General features: G+C 41.7%; 4 protein-coding genes across 16 annotated transcripts in view; 2 read left to right on the top strand and 2 right to left on the bottom strand.

The window, feature by feature from the left end:
- The window catches only part of LOC307183198 (UDP-N-acetylglucosamine--peptide N-acetylglucosaminyltransferase 110 kDa subunit-like), a 33,582-nt gene extending 30,251 nt beyond the window's left edge, over nt 1-3,331 (bottom strand). Inside the window, exons 1-2 of the mRNA XM_079915367.1 lie at nt 3,206-3,331; nt 1,499-1,566 (exon numbers count right to left, since the gene is read on the bottom strand). The gene's annotated coding sequence lies outside the window, so the exon portion shown is untranslated. The remainder of the gene's footprint in view (nt 1-1,498; nt 1,567-3,205) is intronic.
- The window catches only part of LOC307183208 (uncharacterized protein), a 466,052-nt gene that overhangs the window by 156,186 nt on the left and 282,057 nt on the right, over nt 1-27,809 (top strand). The window contains exon 6 of one of the 2 annotated variants that reach the window (XR_013827411.1): nt 21,749-21,890. The gene's annotated coding sequence lies outside the window, so the exon portion shown is untranslated. Of the gene's footprint in view, nt 1-21,748; nt 23,192-27,809 lie in introns of those variants that run through there. The other variant, XM_079915402.1, reaches the window with a different exon arrangement.
- The window catches only part of LOC307183206 (metabotropic glutamate receptor 7-like), a 582,198-nt gene that overhangs the window by 392,930 nt on the left and 161,459 nt on the right, over nt 1-27,809 (bottom strand). For 8 of the 12 annotated variants that reach the window (XM_079915390.1, XM_079915386.1, XM_079915379.1 and 5 more), the window contains one exon: nt 12,374-15,795. The gene's annotated coding sequence lies outside the window, so the exon portion shown is untranslated. Of the gene's footprint in view, nt 1-6,360; nt 7,804-12,373; nt 15,796-27,809 lie in introns of those variants that run through there. The other 4 variants (XM_079915377.1, XM_079915389.1, XM_079915388.1 and 1 more) reach the window with 3 other exon arrangements.
- LOC307183199 (UDP-N-acetylglucosamine--peptide N-acetylglucosaminyltransferase 110 kDa subunit-like) overlaps nt 26,221-27,809 on the top strand; it is a 34,048-nt gene continuing 32,459 nt past the window's right edge. The window contains exon 1 of the mRNA XM_079915368.1: nt 26,221-26,346. The gene's annotated coding sequence lies outside the window, so the exon portion shown is untranslated. The remainder of the gene's footprint in view (nt 26,347-27,809) is intronic.

Raw genomic sequence — 27,809 nt, 5'->3', positions numbered from 1 at the left:
TTGAGCAAATAAATATTTTTGAGTTTGTCGGGTTAATCTATTTACCATTTCTGGTTCTCTTCCTTTCTTCCTGCGGAATCAGCTTATGATCTACTGTCATTTTTATTCTAACACAGCTTTGTTCTCACTGCCTTCGTTGTGCCATATCATCAAATATATGATATTTCTTTATGTTATATAGAGAACAGTCCAAATATAGTCATTGTTTAGGCACTTACTTTTTAAATTTGTTAAGAGAAGAAAGGAGAAGAAATTTGAAATTACAGTATCTTTTATAATTCCCTACACAACTGCTCTAGTCAGCATTCTTTGTTTTGTTTTTATGGCTTGAGTTACTGTCTGCTATCATTTGAAGAACTTCTACTAGTATTGCTTGTGAAGCCCGTCTGCTAACAATGAACTCACTCAGTTTCTGTTTCTGTTTCTGAGTTATGGTGAAGTATTGATGATAAGTTGTGGAGTGGTAGGAAAAACTAAAATGCGATGTGCTGTATGATGTATGTTTCACTGAAGTGTCTTGGTCAAATTCTAATGATTTATGATAGAAATCACATAAAGCAAGCATCACAATTCTCCAGGAATGTTCTGTAGAATGCTAATGTTAATGATGAATATGTGATCCCAAATCTTTCACTTGTATTGACCTTATCTCATTAATTCTTCTCCCAACAATGCCATAACTAGAGTTGAGTTCTAAAGTATACCTTCCTCTTTTCCAATAGAAATGGTCCCACAATTTCAGAAAGTTCTCAAAGGTGAAAAAGTACACACGGCGTTTATCACGTTTGCAAATGTCAATGAAAATGCTAAGGTAACACTGTCCAAAAGGCAATATTCTTCTGTGAGGGCACCCAACTTTAAACAAATACACATATTCTAAATACAGCTTAGATCTGTGACATGTTTTGGCCAATGAAGTGTGAGCAGACATGATGGCCTTCAATGAGCAGCAGAGGCCTTAAATGGGCTTGTGCAGTTGGGCTCACCTCTTATGTTTCAGTGAACTTTGTGAGAAGACAGGGCCTGGGAGCTGCGGCCTCACAGTTGGGCTCCAGAGGAAGATGTGTGTTACAGACCTCAAACTGACCCAAAACACGGAGCAAACCAGCCATCTAGAGGTCTAAAAGAGAGCCACTGCAGCTAGCCAATAGGTCCAAGAAAAATAAATTCTTGTTTATGGAACTGAGTTTTGGGTCGATTTGTTCCAAAGCATTATCACAGCAAGAGCTGACTAACACAACATGCTCCAAATCATTGTTATGTAAATGGATGCCACCATGCCTACAAGTAAGGCAATTGTGTACTCAAATTGTGAGAGTCCTTGAACTCTTGGTGCCTCTCCAACACAATGTACATGGCTAAATTTCCACAAATAAGTTCACTAATATACCACAAAGATCTCCCTAAGCTTTTATTAAATGTAATGCAAAGTTCTTTCTTTTCATTTTCTGCTTCTACATAGTTAAAATGCTTTTTATCAATGTAAAATGGCTCTTACCTTTTGGCTTCTGTCGTGAGAGTCTTTTGAACTCTGAAACACTGTAGGATATCACCTATATATGGAATCTAAAACATACAACAATTGAATGAATACAACAAAAAAGAAGGAGAGTCACCGATATAGAGAACAAACTAATGGTTGCCAGTGCGGAGGGGGAGGAGGGGGCAATACAGGGGTGGGGAAGTGAGAGATGTAAACTACTGGGTGTACGACAGGCTCAAGGATGTATTGTACAACACAGGGAATAGAGCCAATATTTTGTAATAACTGTAAATGTAAAGTAACCTTTAAAAAGTATATAAAAATTTTTTTAAAAAGAAATCATACTTAAAATTCGAAACAATTTAAATGTCCATCAACAGGAAAATGCACATATAAATTATTGGATTTCCCTACACGGGAATCCTACGTAGCGAGGAAAGTACATGAACTAGATAGATCTTTACATGTCAGCATGGATGAACCTAGCAAAGATAACACTAAATAAAGCAAGTAACAAGAGAAAACAAAATAGAATACGATATGCAGTTTAAGAATACTTAAAATTGTAGCCTACATAGAAAGACATCCATGCCAGTGATGGAGACCAAGTTCAGAGGAGTGGTTACCCAGGGTCAGCTGGGGAATTGCTGTGCTTGGGAAAGTGGTCACACCAGAGACTCTTCAACAGGAATGGTAATGTTTCACTTCACACGCTGGCTGGAGGACGGAGGAGTGTCTGCGATGTTATAATGTGAGCACGCTGCATGTAAAAGCCATTGCTGACCACATCTAGGGGAACTGATGCGTGGGAGCTGGTAGTGGGTGGAGGCATCCAGAAGGTGGTGGTAGAAGAGGAACGTTGTACACGTAACGCCTAAGGCCTGACCAGAGGACGACCACTGCTCTAGAAACTGGACACAAATCCAATTTCTACGGCCAATCTTAGAAGACAAACTGAGGCATATTTAAAATTTTAACACTTTATGTGCGCAAAAATAGATTCAATTCACGCAGCACAAAGCGGAAGAGGTGAGGAGCACTCCAGCCACAGGAGCTGCAGAGATGTTTATTTTAAAAGGGCAGAAGCAAAGCAAGGAAACGAGTGATTTGCTATGGCTTTAACGCCTAGTTGGTGGTTTGTGACTGGGTGTCCTCAGCGGTGTTCGTCACCCTGAGGCGCTGACAGGCTTAGATTTGGGTTGGTTTAAGTAGGCGGCCGCATCGCTAGAGCCACCGCAGGCTAACGGCCTCCTTGCAGGGTTAATTTACTAACACCAATTGTCTGAGTCCTTCCTCTTACTCAGTCACTTCACTTCCTACGCCTCAGTTTCTCTTCTCTAAAGTGGATATTCAGTAGTAAATTCTCTGTGGAGGTGTCAGTACAAAACGAAGTGATTACTAGGAACCACGATCATGTCCTGAATGCACGGAACACGTCACCGTTTGCCAACCACCGTGTCAAGTCAGCAGAAACGACAGAAATTAAGAGCTCTCCGCAGAAATTCACACACCCGTGCACCAGGTAAGGGACCACAGGCAGACGTTCACTCAGCCTTTCCTGCGTCCCTCAAGGAGTTCACGCTCTCTCCTGGGCGGGGCGAGCACAGACACTTTGCGGGAGTTTAACTACTTTTAAAATGCGCTGATACAACCATGTCTCACTTTTGTTTGGATCAGTCAGCAAACGCTTTTCGGAAACCCCAAATTCTCCACACCTCCTACCTTTTGCGCTGCCGTAGTCTCGAAGCTGCCGACACCGCTCCTCAGGCCGCGTCGTCATGGGAGGCGGGTCTGCGTGCGGACGCACGGCGAGCGCGCGGAAGTCTTCGAGCCCCGCCCCCACGGGCCCGCCCGGAGGCTTAAACCGCAACCCCGCGGCTCGGGAGGCAGTTGATGCCCGCGCCAACACCAGGCCGCGCGTGGGCTCCGGAGCGCGGCATGGAGGCCCCGGCCTAGGTGGGGCCCGTGGCCCTATGTCTTCTGGCTGCTACGCCGGTCCTGCCCACGATGCGGGGCCGCAGCCGCCGGGTCGCAGCCGCCGGGCGGTGGGCGCGCGAGGGGCTGGGAGGCGAGCCGGGACCCACAGGCGGGTGTGGGCATCCTGTCTGCAGCCAGCGTCCCCGAGGCCGCGCTCAGGCCATGAACACTCGGTGAAGCTGCGCCCGGACAGCACGGCCGACTCCTTCTCGCGCTCTGGGGCCCTGTGCGCGCTGCAGGACTCGGTGCCTCTGCCCTCCGTGCGGGCTTCCCTGAGGGAGGGCCTGCTGGGCTTAACGCCGACCGCCTCCGCGGGGGTAGACTGGGCGCCACTCCTGAGCACCCTCTGCCCCTGATCTGTATCCAGAGCTTCTTCCAGCCATGGCTTGTCGAGACAGGTTTGTACTTCCCGCTTCCAGGGGCCCTCGTGTGGGCGCTGAGAAGCGGGGTATTAAATGGTTAAAGGTGGAGGGTGGGCACTAGACCCGATGCCCAGTGCCCGGATGTGCGTGCACTAGACGGGGCGTGTGGCCTAGGACTCCTGCCAGCTCGGTGACCCCGGCCGGGTGCCTTAAGGCTTCAAGGTCTCAGTGTTCTCATCTGTAGCATGGGCTTAACAGGACCCAGCCTCCGTGGCGGTTACAAGGATGCACTGTGTTAATGCTTCTAGACTCTACAAAGTAGAACACTTAGCACAGTTTGGAGTATCGTTAATTGTTGCACAGATGTTACCTGGTCTGTTGAATGACTTTGCCTGGTACACACCAAAGCGGTTAGGAAATGGATATATCCCAGCTTCATTTCGTTTCCATTCAAACAGGGCTCAGGAAAAAAAAATTTTTTCCAATAGGTGTATCATATATAGTGGAAAGAGCACCGGTGTCAAGGCAGCTTAGGGTTTGAATTCCAGGGCTTATGCTCTCTGTGGCCTGGACAGGTTTCTTTTGCACAATCCCCACACTTGTAAAATGACATTAAAAACCACTCTTTCTGTGGGTTCTTAGAATTAATTAAGCAGGTTATGTGTGTAAAGTATCCTGGCACTTGAATGAGTTGTCAGAACCAAGGGCTGCTGGAGACGATGCTTCTGCCCTAGGTAATCGTCCCTTCTACTGGGCAGCAAGTAAACACAAGCACAGGAGTCAGTGCTCTGGAAGAAGTGAGTTCTGCTGCTACAGAGCACAGAATCTCTTTTTTCTTTGATTTAATTTTTATTCTATATTGGAGGATAGTTGATTTACAATATTGTTAGTTTCAGGTGTACAGTAAAGTGATTCAGTTATACATATATCCATTCCTTTTCAGATTCTTTTCCCATACACTTTGTTACAGGATATGGAGTAGAGGTCCCCGTGCTATGCAGTAGGTCCTTGTTGATTATTTTATATATAGTCGTGTGTATATGTTAATGCCAAACTCCTAATGTATCCCTCCCCGCCATCTTTCCCCTTTTCAGAGCACAGAAACTTGGAAGGGAAAGTTCAGGGTAGGATTCTTGGAGGAAGTGCCGTCCTTTCTAAGGATATGTAGAAGCTCCTGGGGTGGCAGGAGAGAGCAGTGTGTGTTGAAGTTTGAGAAATGTAAGAAAATATGGCAAAACTAATGTACAGGACTGGAACTCAGGGTTTGGGAAAGAAATGAGAGTCGATACTGAAAACTTAGTGGGGCCCAACAGAAAGGCGCCTTGTTTGTCCTGTCAGAAGTTTGGATGTTTATCCTGAAGGCTGCGGGAAACACCAAAGAACAGTGATTTGGAATTCTGGTTTAGAGGCTCACTTGGACCTCCATGTGGAAGGCAGTTGATTGGGTGCAGGGTGAATTGTAATCTAAGGGTCCCACTTAAGTTATAAAAGGTGGGACCGGGTTTTGCAGATCTGAGAGAGAATGGGTGAGGCCTGGTGACCAGTTAGAAAAGGGAGGGCAGCAAGCGTGGGTGACAGTTTACAGCTGCATCTTTTTGAGAGATACAGAGCACAGTAGAAAGGGATTGGGTGTGGCGAGAGGATCTTACTTCATCTTCAGTGCTTTAGAGGGGCCTGGTAGATAGGTCTGGGCCCAAGGCACAGATGTGGGCTTTTGGGAGGACAGGTGTTTGAAGGCATGGTAGAGACTTAGGTTATCCACAAGAATATCCAAAGAATCATAGGTCTGAGAGTTTTTTTAAGTGGGTATATTTGAGGATGTTTATAAGCTGAGAGAAAGTAGCCAACAGAGGAAGGGTGTAAAGATCTAGGAGAGGAAGTGATTGTTCATTTGTTTTTGAAAGCTGAACACTTATCGTGTGCCTGGCCCGTTTCTAGGATCTGGGGTTCACACCATCTGTTATCTCTTCTGCAAGGACAGTTCAATTCATGCCCCGGTGAACAGAAGTCAGATTATTCTTTGCATCCCATTCAGGTGTAAGAACTGTTTTGTACCTCTGAAGGGAAGCAAGCTCTATCCTTTGGTCACCTGCTGATGATAATAGCATTGGCTGAGACCTGACCATTTACAACGAAGGCACTTCTGTAGGTAATAAGTTCCAGGAGGGCCCGAACTGAGTATGTCTGTTTCAGCATTTAGCATGGTTTAGCATCTGAGAGGCCGGTACATTATTGGCATATAGTAGACTTAAAAATGAACATTTGTGGATTGTCTGAATGAGTGGATTTGTGTGATTCACATCCTATTTGCAGGTCCTATGCCCTGCAATGGATTTTCAGTGTCAGGTTGTGACAGTATTTATGACGGGGATTGGCATTGTTCCCTATCTAATGGATAAAGATTACACATGAAAGGACTTTACACTGACATCCTAAAAGCCTCATAGGAATTACTTAACAAAAAAATAAAATTGGATTCTGTATAATTTCTAATTTGTAAGCTGGCCAGAACACTGGTATTTCAGCCAGTCCTCTGGTAGTTCCGATGACGTCCCCATGATCACCCAGGCATAATCAGAATGGCTTTAGGATTTGGGAGCCAAAATGTTCCTCAGTATTTACGGCTTTGCTCGTCCATTTACGAAAATGGACTATTGAAAAAATAGCTTCAGACACAATATGGCATTTTATGATTTAGCATGAAATCTGAGAAATATAGAGGTTATCGGAAGCCTGCAATGGTAACGTTCCCTCTGCTATTGAAGTTATTGTCTTTAAACAAAGATTCTACATCACTAATGCTATATATATATATTTTATGATATTCAGGTTAATTTCCAATTCTAAGGAAGTAATTGGTTGGTTGGTATGAGAGATGGTGTGGCTTCCAAAGGTGAAAAGTATTATTTTGTTGTAATTTCCGGCTACCTAAGGATGGGAGAGGCCCAGGACACTGCAGTCAGTATATTATGTGGAGCAGGTTATATTGTGGTTTATTTATGAAGTTTTACATGTTTATTTTCTTCTTTGCGGTACGCGGGCCTCTCACTGTTGCGGCCTCTCCCGTTGAGGAGCACAGGCTCCGGACGCGCAGGCTCAGCGGCCATGGCTCACGGGCCTAGCCACTCCGCGGCATGTGGGATCTTCCCAGACTGGGGCACGAACCCGTGTCCCCTGCATCGGCAGGCAGACTCTCAACCACTGCGCCACAAGGGAAGCCCACATGTTTATTTTCTATGCAAGTTTGTGTGCTCCTTTTTGAGTTTTGGTAGATAAGTGTTTTGTAACTTTGGAATACTTGGAGTTATATATATATATATATTTTAATGTAGTAGTTAAAGCCGTGGAGAGTGTACTAGTCTACCTAGGTTCAAATTCTGGCTTTACCCTATGACTTCCCTGTGGCTTCCTCTGCTCACCTATTAAAAAGGAGGATAATAAGTCTGCTGTGGTGAGTTACATACTAAGTGCTATTTAAGCATTTGCTATAATGATCGTGTATACTCGAAGGCAAGGAACTTGCCCCTTGATCGTCTCTGTATTCCTAGTGCTTAAGAATTCCTAGTGCTTTCCTAGTGCATTGTCTTAGGATAGAGATAGCTCAGTACAGTTCTTCTCACTATAAAGTACTGTTACGTTGAAAGTCTTTGCTTGTGTACTAACAATCTATGACATATCTGCTGAGGACAAGGAAAGGAATAGTTTTAAAACTGCAATGGATAACAAAAGATTGTATGATGTAACGCCTTTATTATGTAATTATAAAACTAACAAATGATCATGGTAGAAAATATGAAAAACTCCTAGACAAAAGAGAGATCAACAACATTTGGAGTAACTTTCAGAGTGTAGAGTTGTCCATGAATATTAGTGCTTTCATATTTTCCAGGACTTTAAGTAGACTCTGCTTCTTAAGAGTCTATTCATGATATTTTACTTTAATGATGTTTTCATCATGGGGACACACACACACACAGAAATCTGTTAAAAAAAAAAAAAGAAAGGCATGTAAATCACTGATGTTTCAGATAGCCACATGAAATAAAGTGAGAAAGGTCAACAAGCTGAAAGAATGTGGAGTAGCATCTCCTTAATTGCTTACATAACTCTGATAATTACCTCTTTGTGGATAAAGTAATTAATGGGGAATCTAATTCAAGAAAAATGTATGAACTTCAAGCCTTCTCAAAGCCAAGTATTTCTTTCCACAAAAGGTTACTTTCCACGGCCGTGCTTCCTTATTACCAGACAGGGAAAGAGTATTGTATGGCAAAGGATCTTCCTGAAGGAGGGTGCTTCCCACACTGATTGTCATAAATGACTTCGGAATTACTGTTGCTGTATTACCAAAATCTTAAACTAGGATATTTTTGACAAATGCGGTTCTTAGTTAATTTTTAGAGCTACAAACTGTCAGATGGCTCTGAAATGACAATTGTCTGGCTATTCTTCAGGGTGATCACAATACGGTAATGACCTTGAGGTATCACTAAAAAGCAGGAAGGTGTGAGTCTTCCTTTGGTTCCAGAGTGAAATGCGAGTTGGAGTTGGAGTTGGAAAAGAGGCCCACAACCAAGTGATAGAGAAGGAGATGTGAGGTCATTGGTGAAAAACCAGGTTGAAGTTAAGGTGAAGAGGCATGAGGAAATGGGCAACTGTTCCAGTATTACAAAGATCATCAAGAAGCATATCCATGAATGTGGTTTGTATTGCAATCTGCTGAAAAAGAGACAAATATCCTGGCCCGGCCTTCATGGAGATTATGTTTTATTGATTCTGATAATAGATTATTGTTGAAAAGGGCCTCCTATAAATTATAACCATGCAAAGGCAGCAAGATAATTTATTTTTCTTTATGTATGTGTTTCTCATTCCTACTCACTTCTATCTTAGGGGAAGAGAAAATCACACACACAAAAAAATGTCAATTCTCAGCTATTCCTTTTCAAAATAATTTTTTTTCCAAATTCCAGTGGAGGCAATAGGTTAACTGTTAAGATTTGTAAGCCTCAAAAAGCTAGATTTTTACAAAGTGTAGCCAAATTCCATTCCATAAATAATAGCTTTGGAAAGAATATGTGGTGATGCAAAGTTGGAAAAAGCTGGTTTTCCTTCCGTGAATGGCTTCACTGTGTTGGGAGAAGAGGCAGAGAAGAAATCAAAGTAATTAAACATGGGGTGAGTTTTCCTGATAGGGGACTCTAGTGCTTTAAAATAGACTAGATAATCCTAGGGATAATCTGAGGGTAGAAAAGACCAATGCCTCATTTCCAGTCTGGTACCCTGGAAGAAAACAGTGTATTTCCTTTGAGGTCTTGAGAGGTTTTTCTTCTGCTTTGTTTTGGTTTTGGTTCATTTTGTAATCAACCTTATTAAGGTATCATTTACATACAATAAAATGCAGACATTTTTAGTCAACGGTTCAGTGACTTTTAATTAATGTATACATTTGTTTAACTACCACCCCCATAAAGATAGATAACAATCCTAAAACCCTAGAAAGTTTCCTCCTAGGCTTTTGCAAAAGTATCCCCATCTCCCACCCCAAGGCCACCACGGATCTGCTTTTTATCTTTAGAGATGACTTTTGCCCAGTTTAGAATCTCATGTAAGTTGAATAATACAGTAGGTGCCCTTTTGATCTGGCTTCACTTGCTCAGCATATGGTTTTTGAGATTCATTCATGTTGGGACGTTTTAAACCAGGACTTTAGCCTGGGTGGCTGAAGGCACCTATAGGTACACCTGAGTCTCTGGCATTGTCACTGTCTGTTCTTGGCTCAGTATTTTCAACTTTACTAAGAAGCACAAGGTTGAAGTAAGGAAGATCATTGTCAGTATAATGGAGGTGAAGTGGGTTCTGTTATATAATATTCTCAGCAAAAATTGACCTGCTTGGAATCATTGTGTTGATAATCGACAAGGATTCTCTTCCTCCAAAAGCCTTGATACTACATAAAACTTCTAAAGGACGCTGTCCTAGGACCCTTCTTTTAGTTTTCATATTTTGGGAAACATTTCTGGAAAATTCAAATGCTCGCAACCTGAAAGAAGCAATTATTCACCTGAAGGCTAACTCTGCTAAAGTTGAGTTGTCCGACCTTTACATACTGATAGAACCCAAATAGCCTTGCAAAACAATGCTCTCTTATTGGGTATAAGCATATAGATTGTTTAAGATGGACGTGTATATGCAGTAAAGTGAAAAAACAAAGAATCTTTGAGTTTCCCTTGCTTGGTTTTTTTTATTTTTTCATTTAAGTTTCTATAGCGTATGCTAATAGTTCAGGGAAACCTCAGGTTAGTTTTAGGTCCACTCTTTACATAAATGTTGAAGTACTCCATACCCACCTTTTTTCTACCTTCCTTCTTGTCTTCCATCTTTCCTTTCTAACTTCTTATAATCCATTATACTTAATCCTGCATTTGCTGAGGTGGCAATTAGTGTAGGAAAATACTGTGAAATTTTGCTGTTCAGAATGCCTGTTGACCAAATTCTATACTGAGAAAAGGTCTGAATTTACCCAGAGTAACCCTTTCTCAGCGTCTTTGAATAAACGCCATAGAAAGTGGGCTATATATAATATCCTGACAGGTATGTAGAACTCATAGCAATTGCCCTAAAGAGCTTACCTAGCGTAGATGCATATGAATGCATTTAATGATTGTTTTATTGGCAGCAGTGCCAACATACACAGTCTGTTTGGTTTTATATCATTCTCATTACCTGCTCTTTACCACTGTATACATTGCTAATGGCGTGGTTTCTATGGCTTGTGAATTTCACGGCCAAATAATATGTAATTTATTGCACACTTCAGTGTAGAAGATGGAGACTCCATAACTTTTCGTGTGCTCTTTGCCCCTTTGGAATGTATTACACTGAGATCAGGCAAAGTAATAAATGTATTTCAAATGTGCGTGATAGCTAAACATCAATTAGGACTGACGGGCAATATTTCTGCTTCCAGCAACATAACGGTTTTTAAAGACTAAGCCATTGAACGCGGAGTCACTGAACATGGGACTCAGTTCACTGGGATCCTTCTTAGAAAAATAAAGGACAACTTGGATTGGATTTGTGTGGCTTATTCAAGTAGTAACTAATCAGCTACATCTTGGTAAACTTAATTTGTCACAATCGTTTGGTATTTTATTAACTCTCTTCCCCTTCTTCCCCCGACTCTCACGAGAACGGATCATGAGTATCTTACAACATACTAAGTCATCTTCCATCTCTGTTAATCTAACTACAAACGCACACTTTCCTTATCCAATGTAACTTACTGTCTTTTAGAGTGGCTGGGGTTTTAATTCTCTACAAAATTAAAACCAGCAAAGAGAAACATTTTCAAGGAGCCACCACATTGTAGCGCTTTAGAAAGAAGACTTTAGAATTAAGGGCAACTATATCATTTTATAGCTAAAGCACCTGAGGCCTAAAGTAGGAAGGTAACCATCAAGGTCAGGGAAGGGGTGGAAGATCAGGTTTCAAGCTAAGGAAGAGTCTACAGGGACTCAATCTGAGCAGGTCGGAAACTGAAAGAGACCACAAATGTTCTAGGAAGGCTGGCATCTGGCCTCAAGTGTGGCATTCAGACAGGGAGTGGGCCCGGGGGGAACTGCGCTTCTGCAGTAGGCAGAGAAGTCCACTTCCTCTCCGGAAAGTGCCACTGACATCAGGGAGTTGAGGGGAAAGAGCAATGAATTCCAGTCCACCTGAGAAAGAAGGCCAGTCTGATTAACTCTGAATTTAGGCTTATTTCAGATACTTCTTGAGAAAGAACTTGGACAAGAGCAAGTCCCACGCAGCCTCTTTTAAATCCATGCCCAGTATTTTCTGGTGGAGCTGCTTAAACCCTCCAAGTGACTCCAGTATTTTAATTTCACTCTGTATTTAATTCCGACAGTTCTATGATTGACTATTTAATGGTCAAATGAGTAGGGTCACAAAAGAGTGTGAATGTATTTTACAGGATGAGGATGGGCGGAGTGGAGCAGTCTGGAACAGGACACCAATAAAAACGGATCTTGGTAAAGAAGAACGTCTATTAGAAATGGAGAGGAATTCGCAAGGAAATTAGTGCCTGACACCACGCCCTTCTCTCTGCATGTTTAGAAGCTAGTTTCTAATTTTATTTTCATAGGAGATGTGCCTGTGATGAATTGTCCTTTACCTCCACACTATTTATCACATGGACATATTGTGAAGTTTGTGTGAGAGAAAGCAAGTAATAGAATGTGTCTTGCAAGGAGCTATAAACACTGCCTGGAACAATCTAGGGTAGAAGGAAAAGGAAAGGAAGGTGGAAACAAAGCAGAAAGACAGCTAATGATGCTGGAGTCTCCCGCTGGGATTTGTGGTATCTCTTTTTGAAACTAAGTACAGAAAGTCAGACCTTGAGTGATTGTTTCTTGATCACGGTTTGTTTTCATTTTTGTTCTTTTTTTGCTCTCTCATCAGTTACTCCAGCCAGTGCCAAGTCATTTTCAGTTTCAGTAAGCATGCCTGTCTTATTTCCATTTGCATTATTCATGCAAATGTTGATTGAACTGATGACCCCGAGTTTTCATGGAAACATTAGATACACCAGTGGATACATTTCTTAATTTTAGAAAAAAATTACCGAGTGAAGGTTAAAATAACTCCTCTTCAATTTGTCATTTAAAAAAAAGCTTTTCCTAACATACAATACTTCATTGCCTAATAATGCCAGATAAATGAAGAATTCCTATGATTTCATGAATGCAGGCTAATCTGTATATTTTTTTGGCAGGTATGACCGTTACCGAGGGTAATGGCCTGGTTTGCTGGCCATGTCCTGTCTCCTAGAAAGTTGTACTTTCTGTTGTCTTTCAGTTGGTCCATTGGATATCAGAGGTGAATTTATAAAACTATACTTCCCTTTACACTTACTTTGTTTTGTTTTGTTTTACTTGAAGTATAGTTGATTGACAATGTTGTGTTTCAAGTGTACAGCCAAGTGATTCAGATATATATATTTATTTTTTCAGATCCTTTTCCTTTACAGGTTATTACAAGGTGTTGAATATAGTTGCCTGTGCTATACAGTAGGCCCTCGTAGTTTATCTACTTCATACATAGTATACACTTACTTTGTATGATCCACGCTGGTCAGACCACATAATTATTTTCACTTCTGATATAATATTTTCTGGTGCAACCTCAAATCTTTGATGAGAAGATATTTTAAAATAAGTTTAGCATGTGTGTGCTCTAAATCCAACAGTAGTTATTAGAGATATGATTTTGCACTAGGTATTCCTCTCTTTTTTGTTCTTGGCCAACCTATTGAAAATTAGTTTTTATTTTCTGGTTGGTTTGCTAGATGTTTATGACTATAATAAAAGTCTTAAATTTTGTCGCATATGTTAAAACACAATCTGAATTAGCAGTGGATATTGTGCTATACATAAGGGCTGTGATATAAATATAGTTTCTAACTTCAAAAACATATAGCCTAGAAGGGAACACAGACACATATGCAGCAATTATGGCAACTGCATTAGTTTACTAAGTGAAATAGTACTGAGATGGATAAAGTGCTAGCAAGCCTTGAACAGCCAAATCAGCTTCAGGAACAGATGTGCAGTTCTTTAAAAAACATTTTTAACGTTTTTCCAGCTACATGTAGCATATAACTTAGCATAAAATCGGTATGGGTTTTATTTTAAGTAATTTAGCATTTTGACATCCTCATAATGAAATTAAATCCAAAAGGAGATTTCTCTCCATGATCTCTTGAAATGGTCCTTGATCATCCACAATATTTCCCATCATCACAACGGTGGTACCAAGGGCAGGGAACTCCAACATTATTAAAGTTTCATAAAGCAAAGTGAATTTTAAGAATATAATGTCCCCAAACTGATAAAGGACTTGACAGATAATTTCAAGGGAAGCATAAATTATTTTCTGTTTGTCAGGGGGCAAAAATATTTAGGTTGAGTTAATGAATGGTAGAGTTTTTGAGTGGAGAGTGTCCTTAAAATATTATGAAGATCTGTACTGTCAACAGATGCTAGCCACGTGGCGTTATTTATATTTAAACAAATTTAAAAATAAGATTAAAAATTCAGTTCCTCATTTGCATTTGCCATATTTCAAAGATGTTTATTAGCTCCATGTAGCTGTTGAATACTGCTTTACATAGTACAGATATAGAATATTTTCATTATCAACAAAAATTTTATTGAGCAATACTAAAATTATACCCAGATATGCACAGAGAAGGCAACCAAGTCTCAAGGAAATAATATAACTTCCCCAAGATCACACAGCTGTGTTTTTAAAGAAAAACAAAACGACACAAAGGAAATAGTAAAAGAGGCATTAAAGAAACCCAGTAAGTTTCTGGAGCAGTCAAAGTAGGGTTTAAAAGTGCATACTTAGCTGTTAGCAGGGTTGAAGCTCTTGATGGTTGGTAAGATCTACCTGCCTGAATTTGGACATTAGCATTTTATGCAATGAATTAAAAGCAAAAAATAATTTCAACGAATGGCTACCAGCTCCATATTTTTAGCCACTGCTGTGCTGCCAGGTTATGTTTATCACTTTCATGTACCGGGCACCACTGTGAAATGTGACGGTTTATCTGACCCCAGAGAAATCAAGAAATCTTGTGGGGGTTATGGCTATATTTGAAAAGGTTGATTTTTAAATGCATCATGCAGACTGGCCCTGTTTTAAATGGGATTCCTGCCATCAAATAATCAAAATGTAAACTGTCTTCTCACCTTGCAAAAGTCAAAGATAGCCCCTGCATCTTTATTATTTCGTTGAAATCCAAATATTATTTTTCCATTCTCTAACTTGTTTTCCTCACAGTGTGATCAACTATTGCCAAGGAAGGAAAGGTTAGATTTATCAAAGATTGCTAAAGGCCCCCTAGGTAACTGAACCCTCAGGAGAAACAATCGTCATGTATTCTTTTTCTGTTGTTTCAGTATCTTCGTAGAGTCATTTCAATATGTTTGGTTCTGTAGCAGAGGTTCTGTGAAGTGCTTATCTTCCTCTGAGGTCCAGAAAGCCTGCGAGTCTGTGGGTAAAGATGGGTAAGGAGAGAGAGGGAAGGAGGCTAGAGAGAGGCTCAGTGCTGAGATAAGGACAGTGTTCTAAAGCCTCCTGGGGGTGAGGATGGGGTGCACAAACACCCACGACTAATCTAGACAGAAACTGAATAATCAAGGGGACGACCAGTGTGAAGTCATGTGGTCACCTCTCCCTCTAGAAATAAACATTGCCCTCAGTAAGTCTCCTCCCGCTCCACAAGAGCATTAGGAAGGTCTGGAGAGGGGGATTATTGGCAGAAATGGAAAAAGCAGGTTGAAGGGATTAGCCTGGAGCAGAGAGCCCAAGAAACCCAAGCCAGTAGATGGAAGGCAGACTTTTCCTGGAAGTCTCCAAGCCCAAGTCAAGTTCTGGGACCACCAAGTACAAGTCAAAGAGTGCTCATTAAACCCCTTTGGGCCCCCACGGGAGTGGAGGAAGACTGGACAGAGAGGGAGAAGGGGCCATTGAAGGTACAGTATTTACTATGGGATTTAACTCCTCAAAGGCCTCCCAGTAGCTTCAGATCTGCTCAAGAATCCTTCATGTCCTGCTGGTTTGCAGCGAGTGGCTCACAGCTTCAAGGCCTCCTCTGCCAGATGGAGAACCATTTCAAACATCCCGCCTCTATTTTGTACTGTAGCGATGGAGACAGGAAACGTGACCCCATTTTCAGGTTCTAAAGAGAAATTCTAAGTACCTGAAAGACTGAGGAACATGGTGGCTTTTATTTAAGATGTGGAGATACAGAGCACATACCTGGACTTGGGCCTGCAGCAGCACCGAATTGCACCAAGAGTTCCCTTTATTTTCTCTCGCATCTCTGTTCCTCCTTTTCTCTCTGCTGGATTAGCCATGGGGACTCCAAGTTCTTCATTGTGTGGTCCTGGTACCAAGATTCTCCTGGGAATTATAAAGCTATTCACCTTCTACATCGAGCACTTCTTATTTTTTCCCCAGCAACATAAGTCATTCTTAAGAGGGGTCAGGGTGCTAGCTCTTAAATATATTTTAGTCATCCCTTTGTACATTAAATTCTCTTTCTTGGAGACTGCTCCTGACATGGTGTTCACCGTGCTCCCAGCTGGCCTCCTGAAGTTCTGCCCTGCCTTCCCCAACAGGTACAGTTCAGGAGCTGCCTACCTCAGGGTGATAGGTTATCTTCTAGTTGCTTTATTCCTTTCCCTTTTATATTTAGAGAGTATAACTGGAATACATAAACTTCTCTATGACCACAGCTTTATTTGCAACCCACAGGTTTTGTTATGGCATATTTTCATTATCATTGAATTAATAAAATTCTAATTCCCATTGCAACTTTATCTTTGACCTACATAATGATCAGAAGTATGTTTTTAATATCCAACTATTTGGTAAAATATTGGTTATATAGTTTTAAATTTCTTGCTTATTCAGAGTCTTGTTTTATAACCAGAATATAGTCAATTTTATAAATGTGCCATGTGCACCTAAAAATTTCTGCATAATATATATATTCCATCATTGTTGGTGCGGTGTTTTATGTAAATTTAGGCCAAAGTTTTTCATGATGATATTCAGATCTTCTATAATCTGCTGATTTGTTGTTGTGGTTCTATGTTTCTGATCTAGGTAATTTAGATTTTTCTATTTCTACTTAGATTTTTGGAATTTCCCTTCATATATTGCATTGAAGTTTAGATTTATAATATATTGCTTGTAAAGTAACAGTGGGTTTTATTATCCTGCCTTATCGCCAGTGATACTTTTTGCTTTCAAATCTATGCTAACATTAAAAAATCTTCTTCAATTTTACTTATTGTTGTTATGACATAACTTTTGAATCCTTTCATTTTCAATCTGACTCTTGTCTTTTGTAGGTGGCATAGAATTATGTTTTTTGTTTGTTTCAATAATCCTTGTCCTTTAATTTGAGTATTTACAGTTAATGTATTTTCTTACAGACCATTTACTCCTTGTTTACTCGTTGTCCCACCTTGTTATGTTCCTTTTGCTCTTATTTCTTCCTTTGAGATTTCTTCAAATTCCATTTTCCCTTATATTAGCTTGTTAATTTTACACAAGTAGCAGTTACACATGTACCATGACTTATTAGCTCTTTTAATGCTTCTCAAGCAATGCTGAGATCTTAAATTTCTTTTACTACTTTTTCTTCTTCCATTTGTTTTAATGCATTCTAATTTTTGATATATTTTATTATTACTCTTTTGTGCTGTTAGATTTTATTTAGGTTTATCCATTTATTTCCGTGATAACTCGGGGTCATCAGTTCAATCAACGTTTGCATGAATAATGCAAATGGAAACAAGACAGGCATGCTTACTGAAACTGAAAATGACTTGGCACTGGCTGGAGTAACTGATGAGAGAGCAAGAAAAGAACAAAAATGAAAACAAACCGTGATCAAGAAACAATCACTCAAGGTCTGACTTTCTGTACTTAGTTTCAAAAAGAGATACCACAAATCCCAGCGGGAGACTCCAGCATCATTAGCTGTCTTTCTGCTTTGTTTCCACCTTCCTTTCCTTTTCCTTCTACCCTAGATTGTTCCAGGCAGTGTTTATAGCTCCTTGCAAGACACATTCTATTACTTGCTTTCTCTCACACAAACTTCACAATATGTCCATGTGATAAATAGTGTGGAGGTAAAGGACAATTCATCACAGGCACATCTCCTATGAAAATAAAATTAGAAACTAGCTTCTAAACATGCAGAGAGAAGGGCGTGGTGTCAGGCACTAATTTCCTTGCGAATTCCTCTCCATTTCTAATAGACGTTCTTCTTTACCAAGATCCGTTTTTATTGGTGTCCTGTTCCAGACTGCTCCACTCCGCCCATCCTCATCCTGTAAAATACATTCACACTCTTTTGTGACCCTACTCATTTGACCATTAAATAGTCAATCATAGAACTGTCGGAATTAAATACAGAGTGAAATTAAAATACTGGAGTCACTTGGAGGGTTTAAGCAGCTCCACCAGAAAATACTGGGCATGGATTTAAAAGAGGCTGCGTGGGACTTGCTCTTGTCCAAGTTCTTTCTCAAGAAGTATCTGAAATAAGCCTAAATTCAGAGTTAATCAGACTGGCCTTCTTTCTCAGGTGGACTGGAATTCATTGCTCTTTCCCCTCAACTCCCTGATGTCAGTGGCACTTTCCGGAGAGGAAGTGGACTTCTCTGCCTACTGCAGAAGCGCAGTTCCCCCCGGGCCCACTCCCTGTCTGAATGCCACACTTGAGGCCAGATGCCAGCCTTCCTAGAACATTTGTGGTCTCTTTCAGTTTCCGACCTGCTCAGATTGAGTCCCTGTAGACTCTTCCTTAGCTTGAAACCTGATCTTCCACCCCTTCCCTGACCTTGATGGTTACCTTCCTACTTTAGGCCTCAGGTGCTTTAGCTATAAAATGATATAGTTGCCCTTAATTCTAAAGTCTTCTTTCTAAAGCACTACAATGTGGTGGCTCCTTGAAAATGTTTCTCTTTGCTGGTTTTAATTTTGTAGAGAATTAAAACCCCAGCCACTCTAAAAGACAGTAAGTTACATTGGATAAGGAAAGTGTGCGTTTGTAGTTAGATTAACAGAGATGGAAGATGACTTAGTATGTTGTAAGATACTCATGATCCGTTCTCGTGAGAGTCGGGGGAAGAAGGGGAAGAGAGTTAATAAAATACCAAACGATTGTGACAAATTAAGTTTACCAAGATGTAGCTGATTAGTTACTACTTGAATAAGCCACACAAATCCAATCCAAGTTGTCCTTTATTTTTCTAAGAAGGATCCCAGTGAACTGAGTCCCATGTTCAGTGACTCCGCGTTCAATGGCTTAGTCTTTAAAAACCGTTATGTTGCTGGAAGCAGAAATATTGCCCGTCAGTCCTAATTGATGTTTAGCTATCACGCACATTTGAAATACATTTATTACTTTGCCTGATCTCAGTGTAATACATTCCAAAGGGGCAAAGAGCACACGAAAAGTTATGGAGTCTCCATCTTCTACACTGAAGTGTGCAATAAATTACATATTATTTGGCCGTGAAATTCACAAGCCATAGAAACCACGCCATTAGCAATGTATACAGTGGTAAAGAGCAGGTAATGAGAATGATATAAAACCAAACAGACTGTGTATGTTGGCACTGCTGCCAATAAAACAATCATTAAATGCATTCATATGCATCTACGCTAGGTAAGCTCTTTAGGGCAATTGCTATGAGTTCTACATACCTGTCAGGATATTATATATAGCCCACTTTCTATGGCGTTTATTCAAAGACGCTGAGAAAGGGTTACTCTGGGTAAATTCAGACCTTTTCTCAGTATAGAATTTGGTCAACAGGCATTCTGAACAGCAAAATTTCACAGTATTTTCCTACACTAATTGCCACCTCAGCAAATGCAGGATTAAGTATAATGGATTATAAGAAGTTAGAAAGGAAAGATGGAAGACAAGAAGGAAGGTAGAAAAAAGGTGGGTATGGAGTACTTCAACATTTATGTAAAGAGTGGACCTAAAACTAACCTGAGGTTTCCCTGAACTATTAGCATACGCTATAGAAACTTAAATGAAAAAATAAAAAAAACCAAGCAAGGGAAACTCAAAGATTCTTTGTTTTTTCACTTTACTGCATATACACGTCCATCTTAAACAATCTATATGCTTATACCCAATAAGAGAGCATTGTTTTGCAAGGCTATTTGGGTTCTATCAGTATGTAAAGGTCGGACAACTCAACTTTAGCAGAGTTAGCCTTCAGGTGAATAATTGCTTCTTTCAGGTTGCGAGCATTTGAATTTTCCAGAAATGTTTCCCAAAATATGAAAACTAAAAGAAGGGTCCTAGGACAGCGTCCTTTAGAAGTTTTATGTAGTATCAAGGCTTTTGGAGGAAGAGAATCCTTGTCGATTATCAACACAATGATTCCAAGCAGGTCAATTTTTGCTGAGAATATTATATAACAGAACCCACTTCACCTCCATTATACTGACAATGATCTTCCTTACTTCAACCTTGTGCTTCTTAGTAAAGTTGAAAATACTGAGCCAAGAACAGACAGTGACAATGCCAGAGACTCAGGTGTACCTATAGGTGCCTTCAGACAACATCAGCCACCCAGGCTAAAGTCCTGGTTTAAAACGTCCCAACATGAATGAATCTCAAAAACCATATGCTGAGCAAGTGAAGCCAGATCAAAAGGGCACCTACTGTATTATTCAACTTACATGAGATTCTAAACTGGGCAAAAGTCATCTCTAAAGATAAAAAGCAGATCCGTGGTGGCCTTGGGGTGGGAGATGGGGATACTTTTGCAAAAGCCTAGGAGGAAACTTTCTAGGGTTTTAGGATTGTTATCTATCTTTATGGGGGTGGTAGTTAAACAAATGTATACATTAATTAAAAGTCACTGAACCGTTGACTAAAAATGTCTGCATTTTATTGTATGTAAATGATACCTTAATAAGGTTGATTACAAAATGAACCAAAACCAAAACAAAGCAGAAGAAAAACCTCTCAAGACCTCAAAGGAAATACACTGTTTTCTTCCAGGGTACCAGACTGGAAATGAGGCATTGGTCTTTTCTACCCTCAGATTATCCCTAGGATTATCTAGTCTATTTTAAAGCACTAGAGTCCCCTATCAGGAAAACTCACCCCATGTTTAATTACTTTGATTTCTTCTCTGCCTCTTCTCCCAACACAGTGAAGCCATTCACGGAAGGAAAACCAGCTTTTTCCAACTTTGCATCACCACATATTCTTTCCAAAGCTATTATTTATGGAATGGAATTTGGCTACACTTTGTAAAAATCTAGCTTTTTGAGGCTTACAAATCTTAACAGTTAACCTATTGCCTCCACTGGAATTTGGAAAAAAAATTATTTTGAAAAGGAATAGCTGAGAATTGACATTTTTTTGTGTGTGTGATTTTCTCTTCCCCTAAGATAGAAGTGAGTAGGAATGAGAAACACATACATAAAGAAAAATAAATTATCTTGCTGCCTTTGCATGGTTATAATTTATAGGAGGCCCTTTTCAACAATAATCTATTATCAGAATCAATAAAACATAATCTCCATGAAGGCCGGGCCAGGATATTTGTCTCTTTTTCAGCAGATTGCAATACAAACCACATTCATGGATATGCTTCTTGATGATCTTTGTAATACTGGAACAGTTGCCCATTTCCTCATGCCTCTTCACCTTAACTTCAACCTGGTTTTTCACCAATGACCTCACATTTCCTTCTCTATCACTTGGTTGTGGGCCTCTTTTCCAACTCCAACTCCAACTCCAACTCGCATTTCACTCTGGAACCAAAGGAAGACTCACACCTTCCTGCTTTTTAGTGATACCTCAAGGTCATTACCGTATTGTGATCACCCTGAAGAATAGCCAGACAATTGTCATTTCAGAGCCATCTGACAGTTTGTAGCTCTAAAAATTAACTAAGGACCGCATTTGTCAAAAATATCCTAGTTTAAGATTTTGGTAATACAGCAACAGTAATTCCGAAGTCATTTATGACAATCAGTGTGGGAAGCACCCTCCTTCAGGAAGATCCTTTGCCATACAATACTCTTTCCCTGTCTGGTAATAAGGAAGCACGGCCGTGGAAAGTAACCTTTTGTGGAAAGAAATACTTGGCTTTGAGAAGGCTTGAAGTTCATACATTTTTCTTGAATTAGATTCCCCATTAATTACTTTATCCACAAAGAGGTAATTATCAGAGTTATGTAAGCAATTAAGGAGATGCTACTCCACATTCTTTCAGCTTGTTGACCTTTCTCACTTTATTTCATGTGGCTATCTGAAACATCAGTGATTTACATGCCTTTCTTTTTTTTTTTTTAACAGATTTCTGTGTGTGTGTGTGTCCCCATGATGAAAACATCATTAAAGTAAAATATCATGAATAGACTCTTAAGAAGCAGAGTCTACTTAAAGTCCTGGAAAATATGAAAGCACTAATATTCATGGACAACTCTACACTCTGAAAGTTACTCCAAATGTTGTTGATCTCTCTTTTGTCTAGGAGTTTTTCATATTTTCTACCATGATCATTTGTTAGTTTTATAATTACATAATAAAGGCGTTACATCATACAATCTTTTGTTATCCATTGCAGTTTTAAAACTATTCCTTTCCTTGTCCTCAGCAGATATGTCATAGATTGTTAGTACACAAGCAAAGACTTTCAACGTAACAGTACTTTATAGTGAGAAGAACTGTACTGAGCTATCTCTATCCTAAGACAATGCACTAGGAAAGCACTAGGAATTCTTAAGCACTAGGAATACAGAGACGATCAAGGGGCAAGTTCCTTGCCTTCGAGTATACACGATCATTATAGCAAATGCTTAAATAGCACTTAGTATGTAACTCACCACAGCAGACTTATTATCCTCCTTTTTAATAGGTGAGCAGAGGAAGCCACAGGGAAGTCATAGGGTAAAGCCAGAATTTGAACCTAGGTAGACTAGTACACTCTCCACGGCTTTAACTACTACATTAAAATATATATATATATATAACTCCAAGTATTCCAAAGTTACAAAACACTTATCTACCAAAACTCAAAAAGGAGCACACAAACTTGCATAGAAAATAAACATGTGGGCTTCCCTTGTGGCGCAGTGGTTGAGAGTCTGCCTGCCGATGCAGGGGACACGGGTTCGTGCCCCAGTCTGGGAAGATCCCACATGCCGCGGAGTGGCTAGGCCCGTGAGCCATGGCCGCTGAGCCTGCGCGTCCGGAGCCTGTGCTCCTCAACGGGAGAGGCCGCAACAGTGAGAGGCCCGCGTACCGCAAAGAAGAAAATAAACATGTAAAACTTCATAAATAAACCACAATATAACCTGCTCCACATAATATACTGACTGCAGTGTCCTGGGCCTCTCCCATCCTTAGGTAGCCGGAAATTACAACAAAATAATACTTTTCACCTTTGGAAGCCACACCATCTCTCATACCAACCAACCAATTACTTCCTTAGAATTGGAAATTAACCTGAATATCATAAAATATATATATATAGCATTAGTGATGTAGAATCTTTGTTTAAAGACAATAACTTCAATAGCAGAGGGAACGTTACCATTGCAGGCTTCCGATAACCTCTATATTTCTCAGATTTCATGCTAAATCATAAAATGCCATATTGTGTCTGAAGCTATTTTTTCAATAGTCCATTTTCGTAAATGGACGAGCAAAGCCGTAAATACTGAGGAACATTTTGGCTCCCAAATCCTAAAGCCATTCTGATTATGCCTGGGTGATCATGGGGACGTCATCGGAACTACCAGAGGACTGGCTGAAATACCAGTGTTCTGGCCAGCTTACAAATTAGAAATTATACAGAATCCAATTTTATTTTTTTGTTAAGTAATTCCTATGAGGCTTTTAGGATGTCAGTGTAAAGTCCTTTCATGTGTAATCTTTATCCATTAGATAGGGAACAATGCCAATCCCCGTCATAAATACTGTCACAACCTGACACTGAAAATCCATTGCAGGGCATAGGACCTGCAAATAGGATGTGAATCACACAAATCCACTCATTCAGACAATCCACAAATGTTCATTTTTAAGTCTACTATATGCCAATAATGTACCGGCCTCTCAGATGCTAAACCATGCTAAATGCTGAAACAGACATACTCAGTTCGGGCCCTCCTGGAACTTATTACCTACAGAAGTGCCTTCGTTGTAAATGGTCAGGTCTCAGCCAATGCTATTATCATCAGCAGGTGACCAAAGGATAGAGCTTGCTTCCCTTCAGAGGTACAAAACAGTTCTTACACCTGAATGGGATGCAAAGAATAATCTGACTTCTGTTCACCGGGGCATGAATTGAACTGTCCTTGCAGAAGAGATAACAGATGGTGTGAACCCCAGATCCTAGAAACGGGCCAGGCACACGATAAGTGTTCAGCTTTCAAAAACAAATGAACAATCACTTCCTCTCCTAGATCTTTACACCCTTCCTCTGTTGGCTACTTTCTCTCAGCTTATAAACATCCTCAAATATACCCACTTAAAAAAACTCTCAGACCTATGATTCTTTGGATATTCTTGTGGATAACCTAAGTCTCTACCATGCCTTCAAACACCTGTCCTCCCAAAAGCCCACATCTGTGCCTTGGGCCCAGACCTATCTACCAGGCCCCTCTAAAGCACTGAAGATGAAGTAAGATCCTCTCGCCACACCCAATCCCTTTCTACTGTGCTCTGTATCTCTCAAAAAGATGCAGCTGTAAACTGTCACCCACGCTTGCTGCCCTCCCTTTTCTAACTGGTCACCAGGCCTCACCCATTCTCTCTCAGATCTGCAAAACCCGGTCCCACCTTTTATAACTTAAGTGGGACCCTTAGATTACAATTCACCCTGCACCCAATCAACTGCCTTCCACATGGAGGTCCAAGTGAGCCTCTAAACCAGAATTCCAAATCACTGTTCTTTGGTGTTTCCCGCAGCCTTCAGGATAAACATCCAAACTTCTGACAGGACAAACAAGGCGCCTTTCTGTTGGGCCCCACTAAGTTTTCAGTATCGACTCTCATTTCTTTCCCAAACCCTGAGTTCCAGTCCTGTACATTAGTTTTGCCATATTTTCTTACATTTCTCAAACTTCAACACACACTGCTCTCTCCTGCCACCCCAGGAGCTTCTACATATCCTTAGAAAGGACGGCACTTCCTCCAAGAATCCTACCCTGAACTTTCCCTTCCAAGTTTCTGTGCTCTGAAAAGGGGAAAGATGGCGGGGAGGGATACATTAGGAGTTTGGCATTAACATATACACACGACTATATATAAAATAATCAACAAGGACCTACTGCATAGCACGGGGACCTCTACTCCATATCCTGTAACAAAGTGTATGGGAAAAGAATCTGAAAAGGAATGGATATATGTATAACTGAATCACTTTACTGTACACCTGAAACTAACAATATTGTAAATCAACTATCCTCCAATATAGAATAAAAATTAAATCAAAGAAAAAAGAGATTCTGTGCTCTGTAGCAGCAGAACTCACTTCTTCCAGAGCACTGACTCCTGTGCTTGTGTTTACTTGCTGCCCAGTAGAAGGGACGATTACCTAGGGCAGAAGCATCGTCTCCAGCAGCCCTTGGTTCTGACAACTCATTCAAGTGCCAGGATACTTTACACACATAACCTGCTTAATTAATTCTAAGAACCCACAGAAAGAGTGGTTTTTAATGTCATTTTACAAGTGTGGGGATTGTGCAAAAGAAACCTGTCCAGGCCACAGAGAGCATAAGCCCTGGAATTCAAACCCTAAGCTGCCTTGACACCGGTGCTCTTTCCACTATATATGATACACCTATTGGAAAAAATTTTTTTTTCCTGAGCCCTGTTTGAATGGAAACGAAATGAAGCTGGGATATATCCATTTCCTAACCGCTTTGGTGTGTACCAGGCAAAGTCATTCAACAGACCAGGTAACATCTGTGCAACAATTAACGATACTCCAAACTGTGCTAAGTGTTCTACTTTGTAGAGTCTAGAAGCATTAACACAGTGCATCCTTGTAACCGCCACGGAGGCTGGGTCCTGTTAAGCCCATGCTACAGATGAGAACACTGAGACCTTGAAGCCTTAAGGCACCCGGCCGGGGTCACCGAGCTGGCAGGAGTCCTAGGCCACACGCCCCGTCTAGTGCACGCACATCCGGGCACTGGGCATCGGGTCTAGTGCCCACCCTCCACCTTTAACCATTTAATACCCCGCTTCTCAGCGCCCACACGAGGGCCCCTGGAAGCGGGAAGTACAAACCTGTCTCGACAAGCCATGGCTGGAAGAAGCTCTGGATACAGATCAGGGGCAGAGGGTGCTCAGGAGTGGCGCCCAGTCTACCCCCGCGGAGGCGGTCGGCGTTAAGCCCAGCAGGCCCTCCCTCAGGGAAGCCCGCACGGAGGGCAGAGGCACCGAGTCCTGCAGCGCGCACAGGGCCCCAGAGCGCGAGAAGGAGTCGGCCGTGCTGTCCGGGCGCAGCTTCACCGAGTGTTCATGGCCTGAGCGCGGCCTCGGGGACGCTGGCTGCAGACAGGATGCCCACACCCGCCTGTGGGTCCCGGCTCGCCTCCCAGCCCCTCGCGCGCCCACCGCCCGGCGGCTGCGACCCGGCGGCTGCGGCCCCGCATCGTGGGCAGGACCGGCGTAGCAGCCAGAAGACATAGGGCCACGGGCCCCACCTAGGCCGGGGCCTCCATGCCGCGCTCCGGAGCCCACGCGCGGCCTGGTGTTGGCGCGGGCATCAACTGCCTCCCGAGCCGCGGGGTTGCGGTTTAAGCCTCCGGGCGGGCCCGTGGGGGCGGGGCTCGAAGACTTCCGCGCGCTCGCCGTGCGTCCGCACGCAGACCCGCCTCCCATGACGACGCGGCCTGAGGAGCGGTGTCGGCAGCTTCGAGACTACGGCAGCGCAAAAGGTAGGAGGTGTGGAGAATTTGGGGTTTCCGAAAAGCGTTTGCTGACTGATCCAAACAAAAGTGAGACATGGTTGTATCAGCGCATTTTAAAAGTAGTTAAACTCCCGCAAAGTGTCTGTGCTCGCCCCGCCCAGGAGAGAGCGTGAACTCCTTGAGGGACGCAGGAAAGGCTGAGTGAACGTCTGCCTGTGGTCCCTTACCTGGTGCACGGGTGTGTGAATTTCTGCGGAGAGCTCTTAATTTCTGTCGTTTCTGCTGACTTGACACGGTGGTTGGCAAACGGTGACGTGTTCCGTGCATTCAGGACATGATCGTGGTTCCTAGTAATCACTTCGTTTTGTACTGACACCTCCACAGAGAATTTACTACTGAATATCCACTTTAGAGAAGAGAAACTGAGGCGTAGGAAGTGAAGTGACTGAGTAAGAGGAAGGACTCAGACAATTGGTGTTAGTAAATTAACCCTGCAAGGAGGCCGTTAGCCTGCGGTGGCTCTAGCGATGCGGCCGCCTACTTAAACCAACCCAAATCTAAGCCTGTCAGCGCCTCAGGGTGACGAACACCGCTGAGGACACCCAGTCACAAACCACCAACTAGGCGTTAAAGCCATAGCAAATCACTCGTTTCCTTGCTTTGCTTCTGCCCTTTTAAAATAAACATCTCTGCAGCTCCTGTGGCTGGAGTGCTCCTCACCTCTTCCGCTTTGTGCTGCGTGAATTGAATCTATTTTTGCGCACATAAAGTGTTAAAATTTTAAATATGCCTCAGTTTGTCTTCTAAGATTGGCCGTAGAAATTGGATTTGTGTCCAGTTTCTAGAGCAGTGGTCGTCCTCTGGTCAGGCCTTAGGCGTTACGTGTACAACGTTCCTCTTCTACCACCACCTTCTGGATGCCTCCACCCACTACCAGCTCCCACGCATCAGTTCCCCTAGATGTGGTCAGCAATGGCTTTTACATGCAGCGTGCTCACATTATAACATCGCAGACACTCCTCCGTCCTCCAGCCAGCGTGTGAAGTGAAACATTACCATTCCTGTTGAAGAGTCTCTGGTGTGACCACTTTCCCAAGCACAGCAATTCCCCAGCTGACCCTGGGTAACCACTCCTCTGAACTTGGTCTCCATCACTGGCATGGATGTCTTTCTATGTAGGCTACAATTTTAAGTATTCTTAAACTGCATATCGTATTCTATTTTGTTTTCTCTTGTTACTTGCTTTATTTAGTGTTATCTTTGCTAGGTTCATCCATGCTGACATGTAAAGATCTATCTAGTTCATGTACTTTCCTCGCTACGTAGGATTCCCGTGTAGGGAAATCCAATAATTTATATGTGCATTTTCCTGTTGATGGACATTTAAATTGTTTCGAATTTTAAGTATGATTTCTTTTTAAAAAAATTTTTATATACTTTTTAAAGGTTACTTTACATTTACAGTTATTACAAAATATTGGCTCTATTCC

Source organism: Stenella coeruleoalba (assembly GCF_951394435.1).
Source record: "Stenella coeruleoalba genome assembly, chromosome: 3".
In the NCBI taxonomy this organism is placed as follows: Eukaryota; Metazoa; Chordata; class Mammalia; order Artiodactyla; family Delphinidae; genus Stenella; species Stenella coeruleoalba.
The sequence above is the reverse complement of the archived record's forward strand: the minus strand, read 5'-3'. Positions and strand labels throughout refer to the sequence as shown.